This window comes from Canis lupus, chromosome 6, assembly GCF_003254725.2.
Source record: "Canis lupus dingo isolate Sandy chromosome 6, ASM325472v2, whole genome shotgun sequence".
NCBI lineage: Eukaryota > Metazoa > Chordata > Mammalia > Carnivora > Canidae > Canis > Canis lupus.
The window spans coordinates 37,272,040-37,281,022 of NC_064248.1; the positions used below are offsets into that span (position 1 = coordinate 37,272,040).

General features: G+C 53.7%; 1 long non-coding RNA gene across 1 annotated transcript; it reads right to left on the minus strand.

Moving 5' to 3' along the window:
• Window positions 1-795: 795 nt before the first annotated feature.
• On the minus strand, window positions 796-5,699 carry LOC112640444 (uncharacterized). The gene is made up of 4 exons (XR_003124035.3): window positions 5,593-5,699; window positions 4,237-4,443; window positions 2,016-2,719; window positions 796-1,225 (listed from the first exon to the last, which is right to left on the minus strand). It is a non-coding gene; the product is annotated as an uncharacterized LOC112640444 (long non-coding RNA).
• Between the last annotated feature and the right edge of the window lie 3,284 nt (window positions 5,700-8,983).

The window sequence follows — 8,983 nt, forward strand, 5'->3', positions numbered from 1 at the left end:
TTCATTGCATTTCCAGGAATGTCTTATTGACCATGGAGCTTCCTAGTCTTTCTTTCACTCAGTAGGTATGTTCTGAATGCCTGCCAAGTGCCAGGAAATCCCCAGGCTCTGCCCTCTGGGTGTAGCGGTGAGTAGGTCAGGCAAGTCCCTGCTCTCAAGGGACTGTTGTAACTAAGGGCAGTAACCAAGTGCACTCATCAGAGGTGAAAGTGTGGCAGTGCTGTGCCCCCACAGGACAGTGAAGGGGGTGGGACTGGACTGGCCAGGAAGGCCGGGTTGGTCTCTTTCAGGAGGCAGCATGGTGGTACAGTCATGCAGCTCATGAAACAGAGAAGGTTGGGACCAGAGTGAATTGGTGAACAGGGGTTTTGGAGGAGGTGAGTGGGGAGATCTGAGTGGAACTTTAGTGTGGAGTTGGGTCTGTCTTGAGAACAGAGTGGGTATCTCAAGCAGAAGACTGATGTCATCTTATTTGTAGGGGGTGGTATTCAGGCGCCAAGAGAAGCAGGGGGGCCAGTTAGCACTGAGGTTCTCTCTGAATCTATGCGGCTCCCCAGGTCTTGGAAGCAGGAACAGCAAAGCAGAGCCCTATGTGGTTGGCCCTGCAAGCCACGGCCACCTCCCCCACTGGCCCTGGGCGCTGGACAATGGCCCAGTAGACGTTTCTTCTGGCTGAGCCCCCGTCCCACTCAGCCCCCTGCTGTGTCCCACTTCCTCCTTTCTCTCTTCCCTCATCCAACCTCTAAGGCCTGAGAACATTCTGCCTTCTTCATGTTCCCCTTGTTCATCCCAGCCCTTCTGGTGGAGGGGGAAGAGGTTTACATCATAGGGCCACGTGGTCCTCAGACCCCTGCTTTCCACAGAGGGGTAGCTGCCTGGGTAGACTCTGTGATTTGTCTCTCCTAGAACACCAGTGTTTGTTTTAAAATCCCTAACAAGACCCTTCCTGGATTAAAATGATCATGATGCAGGTATAATACACTATTAGAAAGCCTGAAGGTCATTTATTCCCTTTATGGCAGGGTTTTCCAGAGTGGCTCTCTGTAAAGAAAGCTGCCCCCAAAGCTTTCAAAAGGGACTTTGATTGATGTTCAAAAAGCCACATTGTCCACAAATGTTCATCAAATGTCTCTTGGGTGCTGCATAGCATTCTAGCCCCTGGACTCCAGAGGTGCCCTTGAGAGAGTGAGCTTCAGGCAAATAACAAGTCAATGAGCCATTTTAGCTGGTGATAAAAAGGATAAAATAAGACGATGTAGGGGTGAGGACCTGGGGTGTCTGGGCTCCACAGAAGTGACACTGATAGGGAGGAGGCAGCCTTGGCAATGTCTGGAGGGAGAATGCTCCGCATGGGAGATGCATAGTGCAGAAGCTTTGTGTGGTTGAGGGGCATTAAGGAAGAGGGAGCTTGGAGCGTGATGAACAGCATCCAGTGGGGGCAGGGTGTATCATGAGTCTTGTGGCCAAGGTTTGAGTTGGGATTTTTACTGCGGGCAAAGGGAAGCCACTGGAGGGTTTTTACGCAAGAAGTGGCGTGAACTGATTTACAGTTTGAACATCCCCATTGTGCTATGTAGAAGGTGAGCCTGGGAAGAGAGCTTGATACATGGTGTTGCCATAGGATTTGGATTAAACTGGTTGCCAGTGGATTTCTTTGATCCTTTGTATAAAAGAGAGAATGGGCCTCCCCCCATGTAACAGGGTCTCTGGGCCAGGCCAGGAGGCACACCGGGGGAAAAGGATGCCAGGAACCTGGCTGGAGGGCTGGCCCCTGAGTGGGTAGAACCCAGAATCCAAGCCTTTGCCCCTAGGAGGGGAGCACTGAAACCCCAGAGAGGGAAGGATCTATCAGAGTGAGTGTGTTTAGCACCTCTGGCCCTTTCTCGTGTTATCTCAGCAAATCTTGATAAGTGCCTCAGGATGAGAGTATGTATCTGTTATCTATTGCCATGTAACAAATTACCCCCCCCACACACACACACATGTACTGGCTTAAAACAGCAGACATTTCTCACCATTTCCCTGGGTCAAGAATTCAGGGGCGGTGTAATCAGGAGGTTCCCCTTCAAGGTTTCCCATGAGGTTGGGGTTGTGGGCAGCTGGAGGATCCATTCCAATATGGCGCCCTCATATGTTTGTTGGATGGAAGCTTCAGTTCTTCACAGGCAGGCCTTTCTTCGTGATGTGGCAGCTAGCTTCTCCAGAGCGGGTGGTCCAAGGGCAAGAGAGGGGCCAGGCAGGAAGCCACAGTGCCTTTTATGACTAGGTCTCTGAAGCTGCACACTGTCACTTCTGTCTTTTTCTATTAGTTACAAGCAAGTCACTAAGCCTGGTGCACACTCAAATGGTGGGGAACTGGGCTCCACCTCCTGAAGCAAAGAACATCAGAGAATTTGTGGACATATTTTGAAATTACCCATCGCAGGTTGCGAGTCTTTAATTGATCGCCCCAAGGCACACTACGAGGAAGTGGCAGGAGTAGGGTTAGAAGCCAGGTCTCCAGTGCCTGCATCTTTTGTCCTGTGCCAGGCTGCTGGGGTAGGAGCTCCCAGCTCAGCCAGCTGCCACACTGCTTGTAGAGTCCACAGGCCTCACCACAGCTCCCGAGAAGACGTGTGTCAGTGAGGACGCTCAGACGGGTTGGTCACAGTGGCTCCTCAGGCCTGTCTGCTCTCTCTGGCCATGGTGGCTGCTCTCCTGCCAGGTCAGTGCCTATATCCTGTTTTATAGGGTCTACTGGCATCATTTTTTTTGTATTTACAGCACACATATCCCTCCCCCTCCCCCTGCTCTCTGCTACCTCACAGGATCCTCCGGCCTACAGAGCTGCCTGTCACAGGATCAGATCGCTGGGCCTGGCTCCCTGGTTCCTCAGGTGAGTTACCTTCTAGAAGTTCCTTGGCTTCTGCAGCCAGCTTCTGGTGGGGCTAGACCCCTTGGCTCAAACCTATGCTTCTGGAAATGAGTCCAACCGTGGGCCCATCCTATGCCCAAGTCTAGGGTTTCCCTACTGGGGAACCAAGACAGTACAGCAGGGGTGAGGGGATGTGTGCCCAGGGTCCCCTCCTCCCCCGGGGCTGCAGACAGTGTGGCAGTGTGCTGCTGGGTCAGGGCTGGTGCAAGGCTTGGGGGGTTGGGCAACCCTCCGGCTGGATCTCAGGGTGCTGAACAGAGTGGGGCTAGAAAGAGGGGACCAGGGACCTCCTGGCCTTGCCCTCCAGCCCATCACCAGGAGGTGTTTATGGAGGCTTCCAAGAGCCAAGGGGACTGCGGTGATGGTATGTGATAGAACTTGTTCGATCACTCCCAGCTATGCAATTAGGGGCAGATCCACGCTCTCGCTGCAGCGCACAGTCTGGGAACAAATGCCCTGACTTCCAGGTCAGCTGGGCCTGGCCTGGAATATGTTTCTGAGCTTTGGGCGATAAGAGTAGCACTTACTTCCCACAACTGTTGAGAGGATTAAACAAGATAGCATGTGGAAGATGCTTGCCTCATGGTGAGTGCTGGTCTCATAGTAAGTGCTCTGTGGGCACCAGTTGTCTGAGTTCACTGTCACCATTCAGAGGGGCGGCCCCATTTCATCTATGTGGGGTCACGCCAGCAGCCTTCCCTCCATCTGTGCTGCGGCCAGTTGAAGGATTGTGTGAGCCCCTCACTGCTGACTCTCCTTCAACTGGCTTCCCGGTCTGCAGGCTGCTGATCAGACTCCTAAGCAGGTCTCAGGGCCAAGGGCTGGCGCAGGAGCATGACAAGAGCCCCCATGGCTCAGGACAGGGAGCGGCCCACCTGTGCCCTGGGATGGTGTGTGCCCTCCAAGGAGCATCTCACTGTCTGAGCACATAAAGTTTACTGTTGCCCGTGGAAGACTGTGTACGCCATGGTTGAGCTGTGGGCTAATCTAGAGTACTAGGAGAGGTAGAGGAGAGACAAAGGCACCCCTAGTTTGTGGCTGCACATGTGCCAGGACACATGGAGGTGGTAGAGAGAAGTGGCATGAGGACCAGAAGGACTTAAAGGGAAGAAGAGGCCACCAGGTAGCAGAAGAGTGTGCCCAGAGGCGCAGAAGTCCTGGATCCTTGTCCAGGCTCCACCTCCTACGGGGAAGTCAAACCCCTAGAGAGCATCTAATTCCTCTGCGCGAGAACTAGTGATGGAGCTTTGCTCTCTGATCCCTGCGCCAGCCAGCACATCCCCTGCTCCTCGGCTCTCTGCTGCTAAGCATTTTCTACTTACCTCAAAGATGGGCTATGCATCTGTGCATGAACACACACAACCACGTGTACGGCATGTTAAGGGCTTCTGTGTGTCATGAGTCTTGTGCACCAAGCACGATCACGATCCTTAGAATCCGGGGTAGACAGGACTCGGTGGCCTGAGCAGGCGGTAGCCTTAGGCAAGTTGTTACACTCCATGTGCCTCAGAGTGAGGAAAACCGTGAACCTGCAGTGAGATGATGATCAAGGCATCCCTCGTGAGTTCCTGGCTCGACCTGGGCACCCTGCAGCCACCCAGGACATGAAGACTCCCATGGAGTTCTCCTGTGTAGCCAGTGGCCCTCAGGGAGGGGAAGAATTCGTGAGCGGAGCCCTCAGTGAGGGCCCAGCACTGAGCTAATTGCTCCCATGACTGCCATTCGGTGATGTTCCTGTGATGCTTCCCACATTCCAGCAGTAGAAACAGGGCTCTGGGCACCCCATGTGCCCAAAGTCACCCTGCTAGTGGGTGGCAAAGCCTGCAGAGGAGCCACCCAGCCCTGCCTGCATCCAAAACCCAGCTTGCCCTGACTCCATCTCTGTCATCTCACTGGGCCCCATGACACCCCGGGAGGGGATGGCAAGCATGGCCTCACCTAACAGGCCTGGAGCTGCAAGTTCCGGGCTGAACTCAAGACTCCTCACATGGTTTCTCCAAGCCCCTGAACCCACAGTGTCATGGGGAGCACCTCCCATCCTTACATCTTCAGAAACTGGGTTTTCTGGGAGCCACCTATTAGCAGAGCACCCCCCACCCTGCACACAGCTCACACTTCACTCTCAACAACCATCCTCTGTTCCCTCTGAAGGGGTTTGCCCTCCTCGGGTGCTGCCCTCCCATGACTGTGGTCCTGGGACACATCCCTGGCTTCCCCAGAAGGAACGAGGTCTGGAGGCCTCTGGCATCACCTCCCATCCCAGATCCATGTTTCCCTCCAAAGCACCTTGGGCTCCCTGGACAAGAGCAGAAGGGCCAGAATCCAAATGAGGACTTGCCCAAATGAGACCCCAGTCTAGGAAATCACAGCACAGATTGACCAGAAAACATCCAAGGGACATGGCTAACAATGTCCTTAAGCAGCACATTCCCCAGGAAAAGTGATTGGATTTACCAGTGGAACCTGGTGTCTCCCAGCTGGAAATCTCAGGGTCACATTAGCGGGCAACATCGCTCAGACTGGCTTGGACCCCACCAAAGCCTTTTGAGCTTTCATTCTAACAGCTCCACTAAAAAATGATTATTCTTCCTTTCTTCTAAAGGAGAAGTTTCAAAAGATGTCCAAATTGTCCCGTCTGCTCCCTTTCCTCTGACCACTAGTGACCTCCCCTGGCTCACCTGTGCTGGAGGGGTGTGACAGGTGGGAAATGTCTCCCCTGGAGGCTGGAACACATGCATCAGAGACCCTTGCCCTCTTGGGAGCTCACGGTTTCTCCTGCTGTTGCCATGGAAATGGAAGCCATACTGATGCAGTGGGTTCGATTGTGGCCTCCCAAATATACGTCCACTTGGAATCTAAGAATGTGACTGGATTTGGAGTGAGGTTCTCCGCAGACATCATTAAAATAAGAATCTCAAGATGAGGTCCTTCTGGATTATCCAAATGGGCCCTAAATCCAATGACAAGGGTCCTTGTAAGAGAGGGTAGGGGAGATGAGACATGCAGGGAGGGGCCACGTGAAGATGTGAGGACCGAGGCCGGGATTGGGGTGACCTGGCCACAGACCAAGGGACGCCAGGAGCCACCGGGAGCTAGAGGAGGTGAGGAAGGATCCTCCCCTTGAACCTCTGGAGGGAGCAGGGCCCTGCAGTTCCTATTTCAGCCTTCTGGACTCCAGATTGAGAGAATAAATTTCTGTTGTTTTAAGCCGCCCGGCTTGCGGTCATTTGCCAGGCAGTTACCGGAAAGTCACTCACGTGCTGTTGTCAAGTCTGGGCTGCTAGGAAGCAGACTCGGAGACAAGGTGAGTGTGCAGGAGGCTTGTTGGGGTGCTCCTGTGCAGGCCTGGGAGAGTCGGGGTCTTGGAGGCAGGCATCCAGGAAGGCTGGCCTCCTCAGTCAGGGCAATCCCCGGAGCATTCCCAGCAGCTGGGAAGCCAGGTCTTCACTCCTGAAGGGGTGAGTGGGGGAGACTCATCGAGATGTCCCTGCAGCCCTCACCACTCTGAGGCCAACCAGGGGCAGGGGGCTCCCTCACTACAAGGGAAGAGGGCTGTGTCACCCTGATCCAAGTATGACGTGGATCTCGGTATCCACCTTGAGCCCGTCTCACCCATGGGGGGCAGGCCTGCCTGTCAGCATGAGGCTCAGGGGTCACCTGCGTGGGGTTGGGAGGCAGAGGCCTGAGTCTCACTGGCTCATAGTCACAGGAACTTACGAGGGGCCACCTCACAAATTCCTGATCTCTAACCCGATCCATCCCCATGGTTGACCATGGAAATGCTTGGTGACCTGGCAACAACATCGCTCACAGCATACGTTGGCCACAGATGCCTGATGGCGTGTTACGCAGCAAGGATTACGCACGGCACCTGGGGTTGAATCAGGAGAATCTTGCTGCACGAGTTTGCTCGCAGCTGGACTCCCCACAATGTTCCATCTCCTGGGCTTTTGCTGGCTCCACGGGCCCTGCTGGGGTCCCAGTGGTGGCCGAACAGAGCTCGGCCCCACCCAGCATCTTCAGTCAACCCGCTGCAGGCCTCGCCACACGGTAGGAGTCTCCTTAACGCTGCTGATGTTCAGTTACATTTTAATCCTTGACTGACGATGGTTTCTTTGGTCATGGAGTTTTTCTCATGACTATTAAAACACTTCATTTTCTAAAATTATGCAAGTGACACACGACTGTGTTTGTTGCTAGTCTTTCTTCCGACCCCTCTATTTTTTTTGACCCAGATGCAGAGGATTAAGTGACTCACGCTCCTCAGTGCATGGCTGCTTCTCAGCTTTGGTCTGTGCAAGGTCACTCTTTGTGTAAAGACATCGCTGGCATGCAGCCTGCGCGCAGAGAGCAGGGCTGCCCACCTCGGAAACTCGGCTTTCCATTTTCCACATGGCAGGAACCCACTTGTAGGCGGCAGCCAAGATGGTGACACTGGCCCAGCAGGCAGCAGACCGCAGACACTGAGGTCCTGAGGTGGAGGCCAAACTGGGAAGCCCGGTGCTAGGAACCTGACATTCCCAGGCCACCTGTCCTATCCACAGCCTCTGTCTTGACTGGGTCTCGGGCTCCAGTTGCTCTCACCTGTAGAAGTGGCAGGAAGCCAGTAGACAGCATGCTGAGCCTGACCTTCAGGGTCTCTGCAGAAAAAAAACCCAGATCTGTTGAACAAGAGTAGGTCTCCACTTACGTTGTATGGAGTCTCTCATGCCAGTAAGGAATGGGCTGGCAGAGACACGCAGCCTCCAGAAGCTGTGTTCTCCCCAAAACCCAACTCAGATGTTTCCACGACAGACCCCACAACCAGGGGTCTGAGAGAGCAAAGACTGTGGCCGATCCTCGCACAGAGCAGAACAGGGGTGTCAGGGCCAGACCGTGTGGCCGGGGCCGGGGCTTGCTCTACGGTCAGGGCGAGGGCCCCTTGCTATCCTGGATGTCAGAATGTGTGTGCCCTGCCCCGGTGACCGCTCTTTCCCAACCTCCCCTTGCCAGCTGAGGGTTATTTGGGATGGTTTTACCGATATCCTGCTAGGATGCCCTATTCCTCCGTGTGCTGGAGCTGGTCAAATTCTTCACTCAGCCAGAGGTAGCCCAGACCATGAGGACCTCCCCCCCAGATCTAACGGACAGGTCAGCGCATCTCCCTGAGCTTACAGTCTTAGAGAGGGATACTGTGACGGGGAAAATATTGAGTTGTCTCCCCTGGGGGAGAGAGTAAACGCATTCTATGAATATAGGCAAATGCATCTTTGCAGGAAAGAGGGAAAGTAAGGGCAGAGGGCATGTGTGGCTGTCGGGCATCCGGGAGGGGGTACACAGAACTGTGTTCTGGACTTAAACGTTCTTGCTCCTCTGGCTGCTGTTGCCTGATTTCTATCTCCCATTCTCAGTGCAGGTGAGGCTGAGTAAATGGGGGTGAAACCCACCCAGACATCTCACCTCCTGAGAGGAGTGGTGGGTTCAGGAAGGGCATGAAGCCCATCGGACTCAAGCTTTTGCTGGGACTTCTAGGAAGGAGCCTCCTGCCACCACTGTCCTGCAGCCGCCTGAGACCGGCGACCAAAGGGGCCCAGGCTGAGGGGCAGAGAGAAGCCAAGTTTTGATTGTGTGATTTGAAATCTTGAAGCCTGGGGTGTCTGAAGCCAGTTCTACCTGTGGACTCAGACCTGGCTACGTCCCCTGTGGGGCCTCTTGTTCCAAACGCAGGAGCAAAGTACCATGAGAAGTATTATAAAAGAAAGGTGTGTTTTTTTTCTCTCTTCTGTGGCCTCTGTCAACTTCTCGTGGCATTTTTAAACGTGCTGTTTAATGTCATTCTAAGCCAAGAGAAATTAAAATTTTAAATTATTAGTTTGGATTTTGCTGTCCAGCTTTACATGGGCAATGACAGTTTTAAATTCAAACAGCAGAGCATTTAACCTGTACGTGGAATTACCGAGGTACGCAGTTTGTGTTGCGTAGCACGGCACCTGCATGTGTGTTTGATTCTTACCAGAACAGCAGAAATGTGAACAAAGTTAATTCAGTGGTCTCTATTTCACTTTTCGATAGGAGCACATTCTACCAAAT